This window comes from Balaenoptera ricei, chromosome 13, assembly GCF_028023285.1.
Source record: "Balaenoptera ricei isolate mBalRic1 chromosome 13, mBalRic1.hap2, whole genome shotgun sequence".
Taxonomy (NCBI): Eukaryota; Metazoa; Chordata; class Mammalia; order Artiodactyla; family Balaenopteridae; genus Balaenoptera; species Balaenoptera ricei.
Window position 1 is genome coordinate 91,573,267 of NC_082651.1, and position 24,299 is coordinate 91,597,565.

Below are 24,299 nucleotides of genomic sequence, written 5' to 3' on the forward strand. Positions count from 1 at the left end.
ACTTGAGGATGGTCCCAGTAGAGAACGCCCTAAAACGTCAGAGTCTCAGGGATGGGAAAAATCTTAGAGGTCTTCTTGCTCAAACCCTCTTCTTGTGCTAGAGGATCTCAGACTCTGGACCCACACTGCCCTGCACGAGCTTGAGCAAGTTAGTGGCCCTCTGTGCCTCAATTTTCCCATCTATAAAATGGGGATAATAATAGTACTTACCTGATAGGGTTGTTGGTAAGATTAAATGAGTTAATCAATCTACAGTGTACATGGCACATAGTAACACCTGACAAATGTCAGCTGTCCTTATCACTATTATTTAGAGCAATCCCTTCTCTGGTAGAGGCCTCACGTGACTGCTTCCAGGGATATGAAGATCACAACCTCAAGAGGCAGTAATCCACATACCAAGCTCTAAGGTATCTCTCCCCTGAGTCTGTACAAAACACAACTTCCGTTGCACCTTGACAGATACCTGTAGTCAGATCTCCTCTTCCTGCTGTACCACCTCAACTCTAAGACGAAGACTCGAGCCCCGCCGCCGCGCTCACTCCAAGCCCCCATCCCCGAGCCGCCGCTCTCATCGCTCGCTCGGTGCCTCCCCGCGGGCAGCTCTCCTCTCCCGACAATGGCGTGCGGCTGCCGCGGGTGCCACCTGGGGCTGGTCCTGGGGCTGCTGCTGGCGCCCCCGGCGCTGCGGGCCAAGCCCACGGTGCGGGGCGCAAGGAGCTGGGTGAGCGGCCGCCCGAGGACAACCAGAGCTTCCAGTACGACCACGAGGCCTTCCTGGGCAAGGAGGACTCCCAAGACCTTCCACCAGCTCACCTCGGAGGAGAGCAAGGAGAGGCTGGGGAAGATTGTCGATTGAATCGACAGGGATGGGGACAGCTTTGTCACCGCCCAGGAGCTGAAAACCTGGATCGAACGGGTGCAGAAAAGGTACACCTACGATAATGTCACCTAAGTCTGGAAGGATTATGATCGAGACAAAGACGATAACATTTCCTGGGAAGAACACAAACAAGCCACCTACGGTTACTGCCTAGGAGACCCCACAGAGTTTCATGATACTTCAGATCATCACACCTTTAAAAAGATGCTGCCATGTGTTGAGAGAAGGTTCAAGCCTGCGGACCTCGATGGTGACCAGACAGCCACCCGGGAGGAGTTCACCGCCTTCCTGCCCCCTGAGGAGTTTGGGCACATGAAGGAGATTGTGGTTTGGGAAACTCTGGAGGACATCAGCAAGAATGGAGATGGCCTTGTGTGTCAGGCTGAGTATACTGCTGATATGTTTTCCCACGAGGAGGATGGCCCTGAGCCAGACTGGGTGCTGTCAGAACGGGAGCAGTTTAATGAATTCTGAGATCTGAACAAGGACAGGAAGCTGGACAAAGATGAGATTCGCCACTGGATCCTCCCGCAAGATTATGACCACGCACATGCTGAGGCCAGGCACCTGGTGTACGAGTCGGACAAAAACAAGGATGAAAAGCTCACTAAAGAGGAGATCTTGGACAACTGGAACATGTGTGTTGGAAGCCAAGCTACTAATTATGGGGAAGATCTCACCAAAAACCATGATGAGCTTTGATGCACACTCACCATGATATGACAGACTGTCGTAGGCTTTCTTTTATTGTCCTGGATAATTGCTACAATTGTCTCAGCAGTTGCGTCCCCCAGAAAAGGAAGTTTATCACCTCAGATTGGGGTTAAAATTATTTTTTACTCAATATTTGCTGGAAAATAGTCATCACTAATCCTTGAGTGAGATTTCTGTCCAAACACATTAAAATCTTGGTAAATTGCAATGCTCTATGGGGATATATTGCTAAAACATGACTTTTTAGCTTTTTCCATGAAATTTGAACTAAAAGGGAATAAAATTTGAAAAAACCCTGTTATTCAGAAGTTGGGTGAGTGGGGAGAGGGCAGTATATGGAGTGACTGCTATGTATTTTAACTGCAGATTTTTTACATTTGCCACTGTTAGATAATTGGTGAGGGAAAATTCTGATTAAGCTTCAGTGGTATCTCATCCTACACAGGCTACTTTCAGAGCAAGGCTGATATTTCAGATTCTCCTTAACTTTGTACTCTGAGCTTTTACTGTAAATGGCATATAAACCTCTGTGCATTTTTCTGTATAGACCTGCTAATGTGCACAACAGATCCACCCATCTTTGTTTTTTGTCTTTGTTTTTTACAGTAAGAAGCAATTAAGAAAGGTAATGTGAAAAAGAAAAGAATTTTAAAGGTAGGGAGAGAAGGTGAATGTCAGGCATTTGAAGAACTATAGGAAAATGGTAAACACTTTATCATAATTGAGAAATTTTTCTTGACATGTAAATGAAGTAGATCTGATCTTTGAAAAAGTGAATAGCAATCCAATCCATTTCCTTACTGGTCTCTGCTAGGAGTAGGGAGTAGGGTCCTAGGAAAGCCTGCTTCGTGGAGCTCTGGAACCCATCTCATCCCGTCCCGCTGACTCCACAACCCTTGGACCTGCCCCGGGACCACTTATACCGTGCAATTGACGAAGCAGTGTTCCAAGCCACTGGCTGAACTGGAAGAAATAACTTTTACAGGTCGAAATTCTACCTTATAAGGAGAAAGTGGATGAAACAAAGCATCCCTCTGAGGATTTACAAAAAAAAAAAAAAAGACCGAGACCCTCATTTCCTTCAAAAGTTCTCCAAAGAAAAATCAAAAAAAACTTCTCCAAAGGAAATGTGTTCGTGTCCCTTTGCTCCCCTGGCCCTCATCTTCTCAAAAATTGCCAATTAGTCCACTATATCTCCAAACAACTGAAAGCAACGTTCAGGTGTAGACAGATCAGCACAAAATACAGTCAGATCGTCACCTCCTTTGTTCTAGACACTGGATCTCTAGTAATGCAGCCTGAGGTCACATTAGCCAACTGAGTGCCCTCCTACATGGCTGGCCCATAAAATTGAGCCTAGTATTAGCTAGAATCTTCCAGGCCCCTTTTCCCATGCTCTCCCCCCTCCTTCCCTTCCCCAGCCTGTGCTTGTTTAGTTCGTCTTTTTATACTCAAAGGCAAGACTTCAATCAACGTATTCACTTTCATCATGTCTGATCTGGCCTGACTTTCACAAAAGTTACCACCATGGTGTCAGCTGTGACTGTCATTGGGCCCCAGTCCATACCCTGATTACAGTCTCTGAGCCGGTCCCCACCTCCCTTTCCTGCCCTAGAGGCAGTGGCACAGGGAGGACTCAGTCCATCTCTGGACAGAATCAGCAGGCCCTTGAACCCTCCAGCCACAGATCAGAGCGCCAAAAAAAAAAAAAAAAAAAAGCTCAGCTCAGCAGGGGGTCACAGAGCCACGATGTCCAGGAGCTGATCAGAGCCAAGAGGCAAGTGTGAACGTGAAGAAGGCTCATAGAACACCTGGGTCCTAGTCCCACTTTGACACGGACTCTGAGTGTGACCTTGGGCAGGAAACATCCCCTCTGGGCCTCACCCTTATCTACTGGGCTTGATATCTTAGGCCCTGTCTCACCCGCAAATTCTGTCATCCCCTCAAATAACTGTTGCCCAGAGCCCTCCACTGCACTTTGCCCACCCCAAGAGTTAGGACACATGAAGTTCCCCCCTTTCCCCATCTCTGGGGGTGAGTGCACTGAACAGCCACGTGAAGAAGCTCCCTGGATGGTTCCCTAGGACGGTCAGGCCTGAGAAGCCCCCATCTGACGGAGGGATGGTAATTCAGACTGCTCTGTGCATTTTCTGGCATGTCACTTCACCTTTCCTGGACATAAATCTTTTCCCCACAGTTGTCTATAAGCCCCAAGAGAGAAGAACCCAGGTTTTATGAATCTCTGTATCCCTCCACATTCCAAACTCAGGGCCTGACATTTAGGAAGGGCTCAGGAAATATTGGTTCATCACTAATGGACTGATGTCATTCAGATTTCCTTACTCAAGCCCACATCTCTATAGCGCTGAATAAACTCTGTGAGCGCAGTGAATTCCACTCCAAAAAGAGGAAGGAGGTCTGGAGTATTCCAGGCAAGCACCAGGACAGATCCAGGGCTAGGACCAGGATGGATCTCATGGCTGGGACTGGATTCTCTCCCCCAAGCCCCGCCTAGAAGGATGTTAACTCATCCTGCCCAGGCTGCCATCTGTTTACCTCTCACAAAGGTCCGTGGTCAGCTCCCCTGGAGAGCTGCTCAGATGACTGCTGGCACCAGACATACGATGACTCACTCCATGTTCATGACACAACTACAGGAGCCTCACCCGCCTTCAGCTTGGTCTTCCTTCTGTCCTCACTCAGAACTACTCAAGAATCCTTGATCAGGATCTGGCCTCTCTGATAGGATGGACCACAGCCAAGTCTCAAGGTGAAAGAGGACCAGAGGGCAATGAACGTCTTATGATTAAACCGTTTTAAAGCAATGGCTGATACATTTATATTTCCAAAATATATGGTGTTTGGAAAAGGTAGTAAAAATACACCTTGTTCTCCTAGGAGGTCTCAAATGTAGAATCTAAATGTGAGCCCACTGATCTCCCTGTATTTCATGAACACATCGAGTTTGTTCCTACCTCAGGGCCTTTGTACTTGCTGCCCTCATCACCTGGGATGCTTTTTCCTCCTGCAGTCACATGTCTTGCACCCTCACGTCCTTTTAGGGTTCTATTTCAATATCACCTGAGGAGAGAGACCCCCTAAGTCTACACTCTACACAATATTGCAGTGCCCTTCTAGCTTGAGATGGTCCCTATCTTCTCATCCTGCCTTATTTTCCCCCTCTGACATGCCATCTGTTTGTTTATTGCTGTTTTTCTCTTGTTCAATGAAGTCCCAAGAGAGCAGAGATTTTATCAGTTTGTTAACTTGCATGGTCCCCTGTGCTGAGTGCAGGGCCTAGCTAATAACAGGCACTCAACACATAGCTGTCGAAAGAGTCCACTAATATGGAACTATTTTGGGACCTAGGACGCTGGACTAAGTCACTAAACATTGAACCTCAAATGCTTTGACTGCTCAGTGCTGGGGCCCTGCTCAATCACTCAGCCTCAGGCCTTTTATCTGTGAAATGTGAGCATGACACCTGACTTACTGACCCCACCAGGGTGAGAAGATTAAGTAAGATAAACTGTCCAGAGGGGCTTTGTAAAAGGAACACAAACTCTTGCTGCACAAGAAAAAATGGTAGTTATAGTGATTAAATATTTTAATACCTGAATCAGTGGAAACCTTAGAAGCTGTGCCCAGAACCCCAGGCGAGGAAGGCCAGAGAGGGGCGCCGATTCACCCAGAGCTACAGAGCTCACCGTGTCGACTCCTCCTTGACATTTACCAGATGCTACTCTCTGTCAACACCGGTGAGTTTCCCAGACTTCTCAGCAAAGTGTGGCAGCGCACAGCCTTGGCCAGAACTGTCTTTCTTTTGGGTATGGCTTCCCACCCCTGGGAGCTGTGAGTCTTACCCTGGTCAGTAATACACTGAGCGCATTCAGCCAACACCCCCACCCCCCAGACACTCCTGAGCCCGCAGTTTGGCACCAAACCAGGCCAAGGCACAGACTGTGCTCTAATCCCCTGTATTCCAAGAGGCAAATCGCAGACAGGGGACTCCCATCCAGCCCCGACCTCTCATAGTTACATGGAGATGCCGCAGCCCCAGAACTTTTCTTGACATGTCTGTGTCTGTTTCGGAGGCCGACAGAAGCTATAGGTGTCCACTTGCTGCCAGAGGAAGTCCAAACTCTGAGGTCAGCCTACCATCAATTTTAGCTGCATCTTCCATCTTATGGCCTGGGAAGCCAGAGCGAGGCTGAGCCACCTCGCTCCCCTGAGACCCCGGACTGGGTTTAATTATGTCCCCCCAGAAGTCAAGTCTTTCCCAGAACCTCAGAATGTGACCTTATTCGGAAACAGGGTCTTTATAGGAATAGTTAATTAATTAACAGGAGGTCATACTGGAGAAGGACAAGCCCTAAATCCAGCATGACTGCTGTCATGAGAAGACACGGAGACACAGGCACAGAGGGAAGGCAGCCACGTGATGACAGAGGCAGAGATCGGAGTGAAGCGTCTACTAGCCAAGCATCGCTGGTGACAGCAGAAGTTAAGAGAAAGGAAGGGAACAGAATCTCCCCTGGAGACTTCAGGGAGGTCACAGTCCTGCCGACAAATTGATCTTGGACTTCTGGCCTCCAGATCTGTGAGGGAATCAATGTCTGTTGTTTAAAGGCCCCCGTTTGTGGTACTTGGTTAGGGCAGCCCCGGACTAGACAGGCTCGGTGCCCTCCCCACCTGCAAGTCTGTCTCCTGCCGCTCTCTGCATCTCGCTCGGCAAGTCTGGGATCATCCGTTCTTCCGGTCCAGCCCGAACCTTTTCCCCCAAAGACATCTCTGTTCCCACTTGCTGGTCCCCTCTCTCCTTCTCTGAGAAGCAGTGACTTCAGGGCACCAAGTCCCAGGAAATGAAGGACCCTTCAAGGCTCACTTCCTTCCCAGGATGTTCCTGGAAGTCTGACCCCAGCGCTCTGGGCCCTAAATGCTGGGCGCTAATTGCAGAACACGGCAGCCCACACCCACACCCACGGACAAGCAGAGGAAGGGGTCAGGGGGAGCAGGGTGGAACTGGGCAGGGACAGTGTTCTGGGGCGCTGCATGGGGCCTTGGCAAGGGGATGGGTTGCTGTCAGGATGCAGCTCTGCACCGCTAAGTTGTGCAACCTTGAGCCAGTCACACCTCCTCTCTGGGCCTCCGTCTACCCATCTCTCCAAGAGGGAGCTTTGTCAAGTGACATCCAAGGCCCCACGGTGCCTGTTGCTGAGGACAGCACATACCCCCAGAAGCCATCCTTCCTTTCTTTCAGCCCCGAGATGGTGTGCCAGCCCCACTGCAGGACGGGAATGACAACGTGGTCATGGTCTCCCCATCAGGAGACATTAGGGTGAGAGACCCCAGAGCCAAAGCCAGGGAGAGAGGATCGGGCAGACCCAGGACCGACAGGCCCCTTTTGTGGTGACTCCAGCTTCTCTGCTAATTGTGCGGAGAAGGGAAGCCCTGTTTATTAATCGAACAGCATTTATCTGCAGTGGGTTTTGTGTTAAAACCCGGACCAGCTTACTAGATGATCACGCACAAAAAGTTCTCCTCGTCTCCCACACTACTCCCCCAGGCTTTCTGCTTTCTTGGAGAGGAAGGGACCGAGAGAGTTCTGGAGAGATAGAATCAAAGCAGCAGAAAGAGAGAGCCAGGGACAGGCGACCACGGAGGGAGAGAGAAAGAAATCTAGTGAGGAGGGGCTGGAGAGGAGGGGACAGTTGGGCTGAATTGCATCCCTCAAAATTCGTATGTGGAAGCGCTAACCTCCCAGTACCTCAGAATGTGACTGTATTTGGAGACAGGCTCTTTTTAAAAAGGTAATTTAAAAAGGAAAAAAAAAAAAGGTAATTAAGTTAAAATGAGGTCACTAGCATGGGCCCTAATCCCACATATGACTGGTGTCCTTATGAGAAGAGGAGATTAGGACACAGACGTGTACAGAGGGAGGGTTAACCTGCAGACATGGTGAGAAGACGGCCATCTGTGAGCCAAGAAGAGAGGCCTTGGGTTTCTACCAACCCTACAGCTTGGCCTCCAGAACTACGGGAAAATAAATCTCTGCTGTTTAAACCACCTGTCTCGTGGTACTTTGTTATAGCCCTTTGTTACAGTTTGCCCTGGCAAACTAATACACTCCCGTCCTCGCCTCTCCCTCCCCAAGCCTGATTTGTCACACCACCCCCATGGCTATGCCACCACAGACACCACCAATTGCTGTGGCTCCAGGAGCGAGAGGACTTCCCAGGAGGCCAGCTGACTTGGTTCTCGGCCAAGCAAGCCACTGACTTGCTGTGTAGCCTTGAGGAACTCGCTTCTCCCCTCTGGGCCTTTTTGCTGTCCAAATTCTACCAAGGTATTAATTACCTGGCTTGTTATGAGAATGACACTGAATTCTGATGTGACAGTGATTTGTTAAAGGGTGAAAGAATCACAATGGAGGGTAGTTATTTGTGTGGCTACAGGGAGGAAAAAAAAAGAGAGTTACCAAATGCATTCCAACAAGTGAACAGCACCTAGATAACACCTGTTTTCAACGACAAAAGGGATATTTCAGGAATTGGAACAAAAAATTAAGATTCTAAACATTTCGGACTTTTAGTTCTAATTTAACACTCTTCAGATTCAGGCCTTCTGAAGCATCCATCCCCTTGCGACGCCGTAGGGCCACGAGAGATTCAATACCCCGTGACCCACCCCCCTACTGCCCACCATCAGTACTTCCCAGAGGGAAGCAAACGGAATGAACATATGTCAGGCATCTTCTCTGGGCCAGACAGTCCCATAAATCACCTCATTTGACTGACTACAAACTTATAGAGCCAATATCATGCCCATTTTTCAGATGAGAAAACAAAGCTAGATCTGATTAAGGGTCTTGCCTAAGACCACATGGTAATAACAGTAGAGGCTGGATTTAAGCTCATATCAGCCTGGCTCGTAATCCCTACTCTTCCCACTACATTATGATGTCAGGTACCGTGTTGTGTCCCTGACATAATAAAAGCAAAAGGTAATAAAAGCAAAAGTTCTCAACTGGGGGTGGGAGCAGGGTGGGGATTTTGCTAGGCACGTAGAGCACACGCTCTTGAGTACATCATGCCATGCAATAATCACAACTAACCTGGAGGGAATGATGGTGGTTTTTACATTGAAAAGATTAAGTCTCAGGCATGGTAAGTAAGTTGCCCAAGATGAAAGAACCGGATTTCAAACCCAATCTGCGGAAGCCAAAGCCCAACCTCCTTCTCTATGCCATGGTGCCTACCAGAGCAGGTAGAGACCTGAGGCCTTCCTTAGAGGGTCCCGGCAAGGGAGAGCCACCCATGACCGTGCTCCCAGGAGGACGGAGCTGAGCACATGTGCAGAGGGGATGGGGTGTCTTCACAGAGGGCATCACAAGGGGCTACACCGCTGATCCCCAGGGGCCACCAGAACCGCCTCCAGCTTTGTGGGCAGCCAGAGTCGACTCGTCCTGCCCTCACTCTGCTTCCACAATGAATGCTCTTTAACTCGGCTGTGCACTTGACAAAGGAGAAACGATGCGGGTCTGCACACGGCCTTGGGACACCTTGGAATCATGAGTGCCTTGAGGCCGCGCATAATAAAATGGATTTTTAGTCGCGTTGCATGGCTTCATTTCCTACAGAATACCAGGCACGGGGAGGAAAATGCTGGGTGATCTTCGCTAAATCCCTCCCTCCTCTTTGAACCTGAGTTTGCCCATCTGTAACATGAGCCGGTCAGATGAAATGACCTGTCGGGTTCTCCCCTCTGGGACATTTCCAGAGTTTATCATTCCCTAAGTTCCACAGGTTATCACTGCAAAGAAGGAGCTGAGCTTGTGGCTTTGGGGAATTCTAGGTTTCCAGTTTCCAGTCCAAAAATAAACAGCCTTACAAGTTCAAAGAGAAGCGCCTTCCACAGGGAGAGCTCACTCGATAGCAAGAGGCTTGTTCGAGGATGGTCTGAATGAGCTGAGTGGGAAGGCACCAGAGCCATATGAAACGACTTTGCCTGAAAATACACAACTCTGCCAGCGAGAGGGAAATGCTCCAGGCAGAATGCGGCTGAGACTTTAGCAAACCCAAAACATTTGGCTTCTTAGCCAAACCCTCAGCCCCCTCTCTTCACCCTTGCAGCCCCACTCAGGGTCAGAGTGACACATGATTCCCATCTGTTCCTAGTCAGAGACCTGAGGATCCCGGAGTGTCTGAGAGAGGTGCTGAGTGGGACTCAATGGGATTTGTCCAGAGCACTCCTCCGCTGCCCCTAGCATCCTGGCATAATTATTAACAGCATCCCTCTCACTCTCTGTTGTAGTGTGCAAGGTATATTACATGGTCACCCTCTCCAGAAGGATTTTGTTCTACAGAATATGTAACCTGGAAACCAAGGCTGTCCGCTTCACATCTTGTTAAGCCACTATTCGGAAACCTTCTACAAGTGGAAGGGGGGTGGTGGATATGAAATCCACAGAGGATTGAACCTGCATCTTGTGCCTGCTCCGGATCGGACAGAACTGCCTACAAACGCCTTAGCACAGCCTTCAAGGCCGTGAAAGACTTTTCTCATTTCTTCTACTATTCTTTCCCTAATCCCATGCAGCTATAGACCAGAAAAAGGGTTCTCCTAATCCTATTTTAGAATGGGTAAGTACACGGATGATTGGTGAACAACTGGAGAGAAACAAGGCGAGCGCTGTGCCCTGGGAACCAGCACGTGAGCTTTAAGATTAAGTTACTTTAAATTTTGTTCCCCTCCCAAGAGGCTCCCTGGCCTGGGATAGCAGTAAGATTCAGTGGATGAAATGAACCCATACTCCAGCTAGACATTTGACAAAGTAGGTCATGTTCTCCTTATGGACAAGTTGGAAAACAGCTCGGCTGCAAGATTCACTTGCTAGTGATCCAAAGCAAGCCAAAGAGGGCCTCACCTGGGCTCAGTGCTCGGCAACGATTGAATTAGTGCTTGGACAGGAAGTGGGGGGTGGGCTGGTCCAGCGTGTGGACGAAGAGGAAAGCTAACCTCAAGGATAATGAGGTTAGGATCCACCAGATCTGTGGAGGCTGGTGATGGGTTCAGCAAAGTGACTGCGAATGTGGAATCTATCTCCTCGGTCTAGTATAAGAATCCAAGCAGAAGATGTAGGGGAAAGGCTGAGGGGGCTTCCGTCAGCACGAGGCCAATGTCAATCCACAGGAATGAGGTGACACCAAGCTAAGGCAAGCACGTGCTGCATCGACTGAGTTATAATGCCCAGAGTAAGGGATGAGATGGCCCCGCCCAGAGGTAGTGTGAACCACAGGGCCCACCTGCGATAAGGGACCCAGAGGTTAGCGCCAAGCCGAGCAAAGATGATTCCCCCAGAGAAGGGAGGATGAGGTGGGGAAACTGGAACACCCAGGGGGCAGCACAGGTGAAATATACAGGGAGGTGGTTTCAGCTCCACGCAAGCGAGGATTCCAATGATTGGAACCATCCACAGCTGGCGCGGTCTATCCCGATATGTGGTGAGCTCCCTGTCACTGGAAGCATGCAAGCACAAGCAGGGCAACTACAGCCTGCAAGCTGTCGGGGCAGGAGGATTCAAACAGTTGATGGGGAAAGTGACATAGCTCATTTTCAGGGTCACTTCCAACTCAGAGCCTGCCACATAGCGGGCACTCAAAAATATTTATCAAATCAACATGGGATGATGGAGCTGCTCAGCCAGGGACCCAGTTCCTCCCAGGCCAGGACCACAATCTGACCGGCAATGTTTCCTCCTCCATCAACTGGGAGGGATTTTGCCTTCCCTCCTCACCTCTTGGGGCTGTTATGAACATCACATTAAAAGAGAATTTTATGTCATGAAGATCTAATTAATGGGTACGAATTTTGCTTTGAGAGAAATGTACAAGGCACCGTGTAAAGACCAGAGTTGTTTTTAACTCTCAGCCCCGGAATGGAAGTCTCGAGGCCAGTGGGTCCTTCCCATCATAACAATTCTGACAAGAAAGGGACCCCCAAAGAATTTGGCTCCAGCCTTTTCAAGGAAAAGACATGGAAGTCTTCAAAGAGAGATAAAGTAATTTGTATTTATATGAAGTCAGCAAATTCTCTTTTTTTCTCCCCAGTTCCCACAATTTAGACTGTTAAAAGAACCAAATTACAAAACAAACCACTCTAAATAAAGAGAGGAAATCAATCCCAGTTTAGACCTTGTTTAAAGAAATCATTTCAAATCCCACACAAGAAAAACATACACCGGCCCTGATAAATGCTCTGGAAGCCGGCGGGGCCGGGGAGGGGCGCGAGGCCATCTGGAGCAGAAACGTAAACACCCTCGTGCAGAGCGGAAAAGTGTGATCGCACCCCGGGCCCGGTGGCCACAGGATGGCCCGGCCGGAGGGGTGCTGGCCTGGTCCGGGCAGGAGGGCGCCCAGGGGCAGCGAGTCTGCAGGGCGAGGGGAGGAGAGCACTTGTGGGTGAGGAGAGCCCAGAGTCCTGGACGCAGTGCATGTCAGAGCCCCGACCAGGTAGGTGGAGGCCAGAGGGTCCTGCTTAGAAAGCTCCAGGGAGCATCAGCAAACTCAGAAGAAAGACCAAACCGCCCCCTGCTCCCGCCACTGCCATAGGCCATCACGCCAGTGATGGGACCTGGGCAGAAAAAGCCCCGAGATTCAGGATCTGCTCTGAACGGCTGTGAGGCTCGGTTTCCTTACCTGCCACAGCCAGGTGAGAACCCCAGCCTCAGACCCGCCCCAGCAAGTACATGGTAAGTGCCCAGCGAGGGGGTCAAGGTCCTTCTGCATCGACTTCCATCACTGTCCCCCCACCCTCGGCCTGACCCTTTCAAACAAGACCTCAGCAGCCTCCAGCCCCATTGAATCTCCTCCAGGCCCTGAATCTCCCAAGGTTTGGCCTTAGCAAAGCCAGTTCTCTCTGCTCAGAAACACCTCTCCTCTCATCCTAACACCTTCCCACCCCGCTGTCCACGCTCTACGGGCCTGGTCTGAAACTCTAGGGTAGAACGAGCTGCTTTCTCGGGATTTTTCCATCATTCCATAGCTTATCAGGCTGGGTTGCCAAGAGACCTTTTCTCCTCTGCTAGGCTCCGAGTGGCTTGAGGGCGGGGAGAAGGTTTGACTCCTCTGAGCAGGAAGAGGGGTCAGGAAGGTAGGGAGGGACAGCAGGCAAAGCGTCTGGGTTACGCGAGGCAAGATCCAGGAGGACGTGTGGAATGGAGGCTGGAACGGAAGCAAACGACCTGAAGGCAGGAGCTCCCTGCGCTTCCCTTGACTTCGGCCCCTCCCTGACCCAAACACCCCACACCGGGGTCTGCAGCACTTGTGGCTTCCTCCCCCAGAAGACACTCCCCGTTCTTTGTTGCTATCATCTGGCCGTCTTACAAATTCCCTTTTCCTCCAGGAAACCTTCCCTGACCTCGGGTGAAGTTCATCACCCTCAGCTTTGAGCTTCCTCCAGTGGCGCCCCCCGCCAAGCCCCCATCACCCCTCCTCTCTTGAATCCCTTGTAGGTTTTAAGCCATGCAGGGCATTGCTCCCCTGGCCACTGCTCTCACCGAAGATTCCCAGGGACTCTTCTGCAGAGAGCGCTGGTCCTCAGGAACCACCACCCTCCCTCCACCCGCCACCAGCCCCGGGGCGGGAAGCAGTGGCTCAGGGCCACGTGGAGGGAGTGGTCCTTCAGGCAGACGGCACCAAGCTCCCTGGTCTTGTACCCCTGCTGTCTCCATGTTGTTCCCAAACACACGAAATTTATCAGCAGCCACACTGGGTTCCCTCCACCACAGCAACACAGAAGAGTGCTGATCTGGAGCCCAGGATGGAAGGCTCAGCTGGTGACGGAAGGTGTGAAGATGTGCAAGTAGATCCCTGTTAAAAAGTTTCAGTAGTTTCTCCACTGTAGAATCGATTGCTCTTGTTCATGCAAATTCCCTTTCAGCCGAGATGAGTGCAAAACTGGGAGACTCACGTGCTGGGAGGGACTGTGGAAAACGCCTGGCGTATGGTAGACTCACTACATGGTCATGGAAGGAATGAAATGAATGAGTGAGTGAAGGAATGCAGAGGAGACTCGGGCTGTGCTAGCAGCCTCCTTCCCCCGACACCCTGATCCCCTCCTCACAGCGTCATAACTCACAAGTTCTCTTTTGCGTGTCTGTCCGCCCACCAGGCTACAAGCCCTGTGAAGACACAGCCAGTGTCTGCGTGCACCTGCCCCGCCTCTGCGTCCCCACCAGGAGGCACTATGCCAGACTCATGGTTGGCACTCAATAAGTATCTGAATTAATTACATAATAACTCATGAATAGCCCCAAGGAGAAGAGAGAATGGTGGGCAGACATCTGTCTTCTGAGTACAGATGTCTGAACTTGAGCCTTGGCCCTGCCATTCACTGAATGACTGAGGCCCTCTCCTCACCTTGGTTTCCTGCAAAATGAAATGCTGGTCTCTGAAAACCTTTTCCTGGTACCTCCGCAGAAGCTCTTACTCCGTGGAAATGGTTTGTTTATCCGTGCATTTCTCCTGTTAGACTGTGAGCTCCCCAAGGCCAAGGACCGTATAATTTTCGATCCTGTCCCAGCACCCAGCACACCATCAGCATCTAGGAATCCTCGGCGAATGCCTGTCCTCCCAAAAGTTCTTAAGGCCCAGATTCCCAACTACCACCTCCTTTGGAGATGAAGCATCTCCAAGTCAAATCTGTGTCATGTAGGTAGGAACAGCACTCACTTACTCAACTGGAAATCTCAGTGTCGAGACCCGCGCCTGGCACCGCGGAGAGAGAGGCGGAAACAACTTCATTTCAGGCCTTGGGGAGCTCTCAGTTGGGTGGAGAAAGGGAGAGGGTCACAGGATCCAGGACAACGCTGTGAGGTGAGCACAGAGCAGAAGCAAGGCGTTTCCTCCCAGCTACAGGTCTATGGGCTGATCTTATACCCTGAGGGAAAATTATTTTGCCCTTGGATATTCCAGAAAAATCTATTTGTGTTAGGAAAAACCTCTCTGGGTTGGGCAGGTCATTGGCAATATTCCTTGGAGGGTGATGTCTTTACCAGTTGGAAATTCATGTCTTGAGTGAGGGCAGAGCCTGTGGCCATGACGACGGGGGTTTGACTCCCATCCAAGGGGCAGATTTCCCTCACAGGCCCAGGTACCCAGGGAGGCAGCTACGGGGGCTCCATGCCTGGAGGACGGAGCGCTGGTGAATTGTTGGACTTTCCCCAATAATCCCATCCCGAGAAAAACGGAGCAGCAGGAGAGAGTCTCAGTTCCCAGGATGGCTCACAGATCCAGGAGGAAGGCAGACCCAGGGACGAGAGTTCATGCTGGTTCCTCAGTGCTGCTGCTTCCAGAACCTGGTCCAAACCTTCTATGTCGGTTTAGGGTCTTGTTATGCACCTCAGAAGGGACTTTGTTAGAAGGATGTCAGGAACGTCAGGTAAAGGACAGACGACTGGGGAATGAGCCGAGGGATTTCCAAGGCTCAGGAAGTACTAAGCAGGACACACAACAGCTCCCTTACTATGGAGAAGGTCGGGGCTGCCCTTCTGCAGCTTTGCCCACCAGGGCCACCAGAGTGACCTGCAACGTCTCCCTTTTGCCCTCACCAGGAGCCACTTGGATTCAAAGACCTTGGAGGCAGTGCCGAATTCGCTGCTGTACAGGCAGGACAGGGAAGACCCAGGTCATACATAAGCTTCCAGGGTGGAAGGTCTTTACCTGGATCTATACTTCCACCAAAACCATACATTCTGGGAAAAGTAACCACCCCAATGGGAAATCGGGTTGTTATCAGGTGAGGGTAGTGGATCCGGGCAGCCAAAGACATCCAAAGGCCATGTCAGACGCTGCCTCTTTTAGGAAGTCTGAGGTTCTACTCCATTTGTGGCTGGTCCAGAATAGTCAGTGTTTTGCTGAATGAATGAACAAACGAAGAAATAAATCTGTAAAACAGAGATAATAGTTTCTCCCTTTTTTAGGTTATTGTGAGTATTAAGTAAGATAATTTGTGAAAAGAACATAGGAGAGCGTCCAGCATAAGCAAACACTCACTAAAGGCTAGCAAGGAATATTCAGTTTCAGCACATCAGCACAGTACCGCCTTGGTGTGGCACGTGCCCGGCATGGACAGGAGAGGTGCACCGAAAAGGGACTCCAACTCCAACACATGTTGCCTGTTATGTGAAAACGGGAGTGTCCATCTCACACTCAACAGTCTGGCAAGAATAAAACGTCTTACAATATCAAGTGTTGGTGATGATATGGAACGAGGGGAACTCATTTCCACGTTGTAAGTGCAACCTTTTAGGAGAACAATTTGGCAATATCTAGTAAAATTGAAGACGGGTACACTCTATGAGCCAGAAGTCCCATCTGTCTGTCTATCGATCTATCTATCTACCTATCTATCTACCTACCTATCTATCTATCTATATCTATCTATCTATCTACCTATTTATTTCCAAAGAGAAAATTAATAAATGGATTCCACAGACAGAGGAAAAATCAAGGAAGAAAACTTCAATATAAAGCAGTATGAATATAGATGAATAAACTCTAATAGAGGCATGTTATAGAGCTCTACAAAATGCCTCAACTGAAGGCTGTGTATAAGCATGAATGACTCTCACAATTCAGAGCTCTATCCTTGCAGGACATTTCTGTACGAGGCAATCAGTGGCAGAAATGATCACATATAAAAAGAGTTATTTTTTTGTTCCTTAGGAAGACAGTAGAATATATCTGTCTTTTAATATTTCCATGTTTTCAGAAAAAGCTTCTGGCCCACTCGAATGAATTGGGAAGATTTCTATTCTATTTATGACTTAGAGACAAAACTAGTCCGTAAATATGATCAGTTCTTGCAATTGTAGTTAAAGCCTAAGCCAAGGTCATGGGATGGGCAGGACGAGGATGCTTTCCTCATTACACAGCAAACGTCGTTGAAGGTACTGGGAGCCTGGGCCAGTCATTGCAGCCAGAATCCCCCAAGCCTGTCTGTCCCAGCTCCCTCACAGTGGGCCGGGCAGAAGTCAGGCATCTCAGAATCTTCCTGGTAACTCATCCTCATACCTTTTCAACCTTTCTTCCTACCTAAATCCAGCCCATTCTTTAAGGCGCACCCCTAAATTCAATCAGCCCTTCAAATCTAGCCACATACTTAAGCAACACGTAATGCACTGTCTTCTTGTCCTCTGATTCAGCTCAGGTGCCTCGACGGGTGTGAACGTTAGTTGCTGGGACAGTGGCAACATTGTGACAAAAAATGGCCTAAGGATGACTTCCGTACAGGAACAGCATTCTGTAAGGTGTCTGTAGGACTTGGGTAGGTAAATTCGGCACGTGTGGTGAACACGACACACTGGTATGAGTTAGTGTGCATATTACAGAGAAATCCCAATGAGCTCCATCAGAAGAACCCTGATTCCAGAAGCACCGGAGGAGGTGTGACATAAAGTGGGACTCTGACCGTAGACATTCCAGGGGTCTTTCTCTCCCCCAGCCTAAACCTGCTACTCCTCCTGGATTTCCTGTCTTTGGAGAATGGCACCGCCTTCCATCCCATTACCCAGGCCCAAAACCCACAAGGTGTCCTAGACACTCCTTTTTCCTCACCCTGTCACACTTAATCCGGTGCTAAGGCATAGTTCAAGCTCACATAGTTCAAGCTCCAAGCTGGTGAGCATTGGATGCCCAAGAGCTGTGGTCCTCGAGCAGGTGAGGGTGTGGGGTCAGCACAGCCCAAAGCTCTGGGTCTAACCCTATGTCCAGCCCCTACTCCCATAAAAGCTATATTAGCAAACTGACAAGTATTTTCCCCCTGGTTTTATTTGGTCAATTTTAAAGGGAAGCAGAAATGGAGTAGGTAAAGAGTGAGAGAGGGGCACTCCTCACCTTGAACCTGGCAGGAGAAGTGAAACATAGATGTAAAGTCACAATAAAGTGCCAAGTTTTAAGAGAAAGGACTGGCTGAGAGATAGCAGGGAGAAGGGCGGGGCAAGGCAGGGTGGCGTGTCCTGGCCTGTATTTTCAAGGACACGCTGAATTTCCCAAGATAGAAAAGGAAGTCAAGAAAGAAGAAAGGCAGGGCTCCAGGCCGTGAGACCTGGGAGAACAAAGACCAGAGAGCAGCCAAGGTCAGGTGGGCTGGAGCACGGGGTGCTAAGGACCTTCCCCGGGGATGGGTGTGATCCTCCTGGGGAGGGGGGAAGGTTGTCAGCTGGTGGCTCTGGTCTCTGGCGAGGGCTGCTGGGCCTCCTAATACACATCCCCTGCCCAGTCCCACACCTGCCCGCTCACTGCCTGTCCTTTTGCTCCCTACTCTGAGCAGCTGGTCTATGAGAAGAGAGGAATCTGGGTCAGGGTGGGGAAGCCCAGTAGCCTAAGGGTGGGGAGCAAGCCTGGAAGAGCCCTGGCCTTGAAATCAACCTGGCTGGTTGTCCGGGCCCCCTCCCATCTCGCTCTCCCAGGTTGGCACAGCAGTTACCAAAAGGGTCTGTAGTCCCATGCGACCTGCTGGGCTGGCCCTTCTGAAGACGCATTTAGTGGCGTGATGCAAGGGGCCATAGGAGAGACCCCACAGTGCCCCTCCAGTGGTCCACCCTCCAGGAATGAATGTGCAATCGAGAAGCACATCTTATCAGTGCCCTCACTTTAGTAGGCTTTAGAGGGGCAGAGAGAGGAGACTTTGAGGACTGGCAAAAAGATCTCTGAACCCTGAATCCACCCCTTATTAGCCAAAACCTCGGGAAAGTTACTCAAAGCCGTGGGCTTTGGTGGGACCCAGCTACCCACTTTTCTGAATCCCCTCTCCCTAGTTGCCCAGGCCCTACAGGAGGGTCTGCTGATGACCCTCCTCCTTGGGGGTCTCTGGGCTCTTCTGCACATCTGAGCCCCTTTCTTAGTACCTAACCACCTCACCTTGCTCCCCAGACCTTTCCACATGCCACTGTCCACAGCCTCCAAGGGACGTGTCCTTGATGGCAGGGCAGGGACCCTGGACCTGATTGCAGAGCTCCTGTGGTCTCTTGGTGTGCCCCCGGGTACCTCCACTCTACCCATCAGTCCCTTGGTCAACCAAGCCTTGGCAGTGAATGGGACCCTCTAGGCCTGCTCCTCCGCTCTCTCAGGATTTCCTCCAGGGTTCCAAGGAAATGCTCATCTAGAACTGCATATTCACGCAACAAACGACTGCTACCAAACTATTAACCTATCTCCTCACACATGTAGGTTGCACACTCCTGATGACTCTGCATTATCATCCCATGTCACAGATCAGTAAACAAAGTCCAGAGAGTCACACAAGTAAATAGAGACCCAACGAGGACCAGATACCAGGTCGCCTGACTCCCTGACCTGGCCGTGTGCCCCGAACCACCGCTGTCTCCCGGGCCTTCGCACAGAAGCTCTTGGAATTAACACACTTTGCAAAGAAAGTTAAATGAGGACATTAATGCCTTCCCAGCTTCCCTTCCAGAGGTGTTCTGGGGACCTGCAGAGACAATACGTGTGACAGTTCTTTGCAAAGCATAAAGTGCTATGGAGACACGAGATTCAATTATAGCCAGGCCTCTGCCGAGTCACGCGGCCACTCCAGTTTCTTTTTTTTTTTAACTGCAGAAGAGAATGAAGCAGGGCTCTTCCTGAGAGAGGCTGCTAACACCTTGAACATAAGGAAATCCTTCCACAACAGAGCCGGCTCCAAGCTAAACAGGGGAGAATTGTTTGGAAGGGGCTTTCATTTCCTTCTTCCCACCCCCTCCCTCATGCCTAGTATTCAACAGGCACTAATTTCACTTTATAAATGGAAACTGAATCACTGCATTCCAGGCTGGAAAATGATTGGGAATGAGAGTATGTCCGAGGTCAAGACCTAGGCACTTCCTCTCTGGACAGGAAGTAGACTCTCCAAATGGTTCTTGCAGGACCTCCCGGTGATAAAAGGCCAGCTTTGGCTCTGGGCTGGGAGAGCTCTCTGCTGTTTTGAAATCTCACTTTAAAGGAGAGAGAGAGAGGAAAAAGAAAAACCCGGATGTCCCTCTCTAAACAGGGATGTCAGCTCAGGAAGGAGGCGTTTTGCAGCTGCCTTTTGGTGGGGGGTTGTCGACAGCATAAGAATTGTTTAAAATCTGTTGTAAACACAGGCATAGAGTTATGGTGAGCCAGGCAGCGGTGCTGCGCCCTCTCTCAGGGCCTCCTAGGGCCATCAGGGCCCTTTTCACACAGCTGGCTAGTCCAGATTGTGAAGATACAGGGGAATCTCAGGCCTCTGGAGGGCACAGCTGACCTGGTCCTGGGCAGAGACCATCAGAGATGAAACGTGCCCCTGTACCTGAGGTCCGGCCTTGGGAGCAGGGCCCGGAGGGGAACTGGGAACTAGAGCTATAGGTGTTGGGCTGCACCAGGCTGGGAGCCCCCAAGAACAAGAACTGGCCATTTGCTCCAGGCTCTGCAGCTCCTGGCTCCAGACAGGACACCGAGACCACATCAGCAAATGCTAGTAAGCAGGATGTGAGGACAGAGAGAAGCGTGTGTCGGTCCCTCTAGCCCACGGACAAACCTGGGTTCAAATGTGGACTCCATGTAAACGAGGTGTGGGGTCCTAGATCAAGTCACTCACCCACCCGGGGTCTCCACTTCCACGCCTGTGAATTGCACATGATAATACTGAATTTTCAGAGGTACTATTGGGATGAGAGATCATGCCTGGAAATGCAAACCCATTTTGGCTTGGAAAGCTGAATTTGTTCATTCAAATATCTATTGACCAAGACTCAGCGATCAATCAGCCTCTGTCCTTGAGAAACCTAGATCTTCATAAGAAAAAGAAGACAGAGACAACTATGTTTGTTCATTGTAGAAGTGGAGCCTGCACATTATAAAGCACTTAGAAAGGACGCTAAAGAATGAATAAGCAGGAAAATAATCACCATGGGCAACCGCTATTAATGTGTTGGCAGATTTTCTTTCAGTCTCCGATTTCATTTTTTTAAAGTGATTATCCCACTTTGTCTCAGTTTTCTACTGCTGTATAGCAATTATGCAATTATAACAATAACATAACAAACTCAGTGGCTTAAAACAACACCCATTTATTATTTCACAGTTCTGCTAGGTCTGAAGTCCAGTTGGACTCAACTGGGTTCTCTGCTTAGAGAACAGGCCCAAGTCAAGATGTCAGCCAGGCCTTTATCTAGAGGCTAGGAAGACTGTCCTCCAGGACTGTGCAGGTTGTGGCTGAATTCAGTCCCCTATAGCAGTGGGATGCAGGTCTCTGTTTCCTTGCTAGCTGTTAGCAGGGGGCCTCTCCCAGCTTCTAGAGGCCTCTCTCCAGTACTTGCTGAGGTCCCCTCCATCTTCAAAGCTGGCAAGGGCAGGTCGAATCTTTCTCATGTTTCCAATCTCTGACTTTTCCCTCTACTCCTAGCCAGAGAAAACTCTTGACTTTTAAGGGCTTTTGTGATTAGATAGGCCCATCTACATAATCTCCTTTTGCCATATAACATAACATAATCCCAGGAGGAACACCATGGCCCAAGGTCATGGGGGCCATTGTAAAGTTCGGCCCACCACACACTGTGTATTCAGTTTTGTATCCTTTCCTCCTGCTAACACCAGAGGGACAGTAAGAGTTAATTATCACACTGGTTTTCTATTGCTGGAAGCTGCTGGGGCCATACCCTGTCTGATTGGTCAATTCTGATTGGCCAATTGTTTACTATTTTGAATAGAGCTCAGACTCCTAAGCATTTTCTCTGCCAACAACAATTTTTTCACACATCGAATGACTACATAAGGTTCCACTAAGTGGAAGCCTCATAATCTGTATAATAATTTTGCTAACTAATAGCTACAATGTAAGAAGTAGAGGTTTAATTCAATAGGGATGGCAAGCCGTTGACCACAGGGAATAACGTAATCAGTTTCGTGTTTTATAAAGATTACCCAGTCAGAAGTGAAAATGATTGACAGAAGGGAGACCAGACAGCATCAACAAACGGGGGGCGGGGGTGCTGGTGGGAGGGGGCGCCTACAGGGAATTCGGGTGGGAGAAAGGTGAGCCAACTCACGTCTTCGCTAAGAATCTCATGCTTTCAGTCACTCACTGATTCAGCAAGCAAATACTGAGCACCGCCTGTGCACTGGCATCCTTCTGGGCCCCGAGGATACTGAGGAGTGAGGCACTGTCCCTGTCTTTAAGGAACTCACAGTCTAATAAGTTAGAGAAACATGCACAGAGTCCAAAAACCAAGTTCTTGGTGCTCTGATGGTCTTTTGGACAGGATCCAGTGAGGGCACAAAGGAGGGGATGACCAGTTCTTCCAGGGGGCAGAAAGAGGACAGAAGGGAGATGAGAAAAGGAAAGTCTTGGGCTTCCCTGGTGGCGCAGTGGTTGAGAGTCTGCCTGCCGATGCAGGGGACACGGGTTCGGGCCCTGGTCGGGGAAGATCCCGCATGCCGCGGAGCAACTAGGCCCGTGAGCCACAATTACTGAGCCTGCGCGTCTGGAGCCTGTGCTCTGCAAGAAGAGAGGCCGCGATAGTGAGAGGCCCGCACACCGCGATGAAGAGTGGCCCCCACTTGCCGCAACTGGAGAAAGCCCTCGCACAGAAACGAAGACCCAACACAGCCATAAATAAATAAATAAATAAATAAATAAATAAATAAATAAATAAATAAATAAATGAATGAACAAACCCAAAGTTTAAAAAAAAAAAGAAAAGGAAAGTCTTATGGGTTGAATCGTGCCCGTCCCCCATGCCCAGTACATCACAATGTGGCCGTATATAGGTTCTTTATAGAGGGGATGAAGTAAAAATGAGATTAGGGTGAGCCCTAAGCCAATATGATGGGTATCCTTATAAAGAAAGTAAATCTGGACACAGACACACACAGGAAGAATGCCCCGTGAACATGAAGGCAGAGACTAGAGTGGGGCTTCAACAAGGAGCGCCAAAGATTGTGGGCAAACCAGCTAGGAGAGAGGCCTGTAACAGATCCTTCCCTAGCACCTTCAGAGAGAGCATGGCCCTGCTGCCACCTTGACCTCAGGCTTCTAGCCTCCAGAACTGTGAGACAATACGTGTCTGTTATTTAAGCCACTCAGTTTGCCGCGCTACCTTATGGAAGCCCTGGGGAACTAATATGGTAAGTAGACCTGGGGAAAGGCTATTCCAGGGAAACAGCACGGTATGAAGTGGGCTGGCGAGTTTGGGGCATGAGGCATGGATGGGGAAGCAGGAGCAGAGATGCAGACGCAGGTAGGGGCCGGATCACCAAGGGCCCTGCTTGCTGAGCTAAGGACATTGAGCTTCATCTGGAAGGCGATGGAGACTCAGGGGAAATTTTTGAGCAGGTAAATGCATGGGGCTTTGTCACCAGTGGCATGTGAGGAGGCAGAGGAGCATTTTATATGATGCCTAGATGCACCTTGTAGGTTATTCTAAGTGTCTGCAATTTATAGAAGAGGAAAATGCAGCCCACTCGTCTCGGTGAGCGGGCAGGCACTTTTTAGTTTCTCCTGTGGCCGGGAGCGGCAGCTCCTCTGGTTACCTTCCGATTTCAGGCTGCCTCCTCTGACATCCACGACTGTCATCTCTGTCCAGAAAGGGGAGGCTAAGACTATATTGTATATGCCTTCCACACCCGTAGAGAAGAAAAAAAGCAGTGAGTGTTTCCATAATCACCACTGCCTTGGGAGCTGCCAGGAAATTCCAACAGGAAACTCCCATTTGGAAGTGTTTTGTTTTGATTAGAACATGTTTATTCCCCTCCAAGGATGCGCTTTGGCACCGGGGCCGAACACGGCGCTTGTGCCTGATACAGGCTGCAAGAGGCCACTGGCCACCTCTTGGGGCAGGAGGAGTGGCCAGAGTGCTGCCGGCCATGTTCAAAGAGCCCCCGGCCCAGGTACAGCAGAGGCAAGTTGGGGGTGAGGTCCTAGAAGACACCCAAAGCTGGCAGCTGGACAGGCATCCTCGGGGAGCCAGCATAAGCCACTTCACGAAGCACCAGATGCCTTTTAATTTGGCCTGGGACTCGCGCGGCCCAGATGAGCTCAGTTCCTGAACCTCTGTTCCAAGTTGCCATTTGGGTTGATATTTACTTTACAACAAAGATCCAGGAGAAGATGAATCAGCCACAGCTCTTTGTTAAGGAAGCTCCTGCTTAAGCTCTTCCCAGACTAGCTCCACCTCAGTTTCCAGGCACCAGGAAGGCTGTGTCCATGGTCAACACAGGGTTCAAGCTGCAAGATGGAATTCAACAGTGTTATCACCACTCCCTCTTCCCAGCGGCCCTGGTGAAACCAATGGAACCCAAGAGACCAGCAGCCCCCGACTGCCCTCTTCTCCTGCCCTCCATCCATCTCCCCTTAGGGCCCCCAGAGCAGTGGTCCCCAGAGCCTCGCTCCAGGATGCCCCACAGGTACTCTGGCACAGAGAACCCTCCATTCTGCCTGGGACAGCAGTGGCTGTCAGCCTTCTGCCGAGGCTGGACCAGGCTCTCAAGCACTGTCCTTCCCTAGATGCTTTAAATGGACCTTTACAAGTCAAGCCTCCCCCCGCCCAAGTCCAGTCTCCCCAGAAAGCGTAGGAGATCAGAGCCCAGCCTTTGGCTCTAAGTCTGAAGACCAGGCTTGGAAATCCTAGTGCCCACTTCCCTCAGGTTCCCAAAGCCTTTGGTCAAATGTTTAGGGAATT

The 24,299-nt window shown here is 50.1% G+C and overlaps 1 pseudogene; it reads left to right on the forward strand.

Moving 5' to 3' along the window:
• Window positions 1-619: 619 nt before the first annotated feature.
• LOC132377093 (reticulocalbin-1-like) lies at window positions 620-1,585 on the forward strand (annotated as a pseudogene).
• Window positions 1,586-24,299: the final 22,714 nt, after the last annotated feature.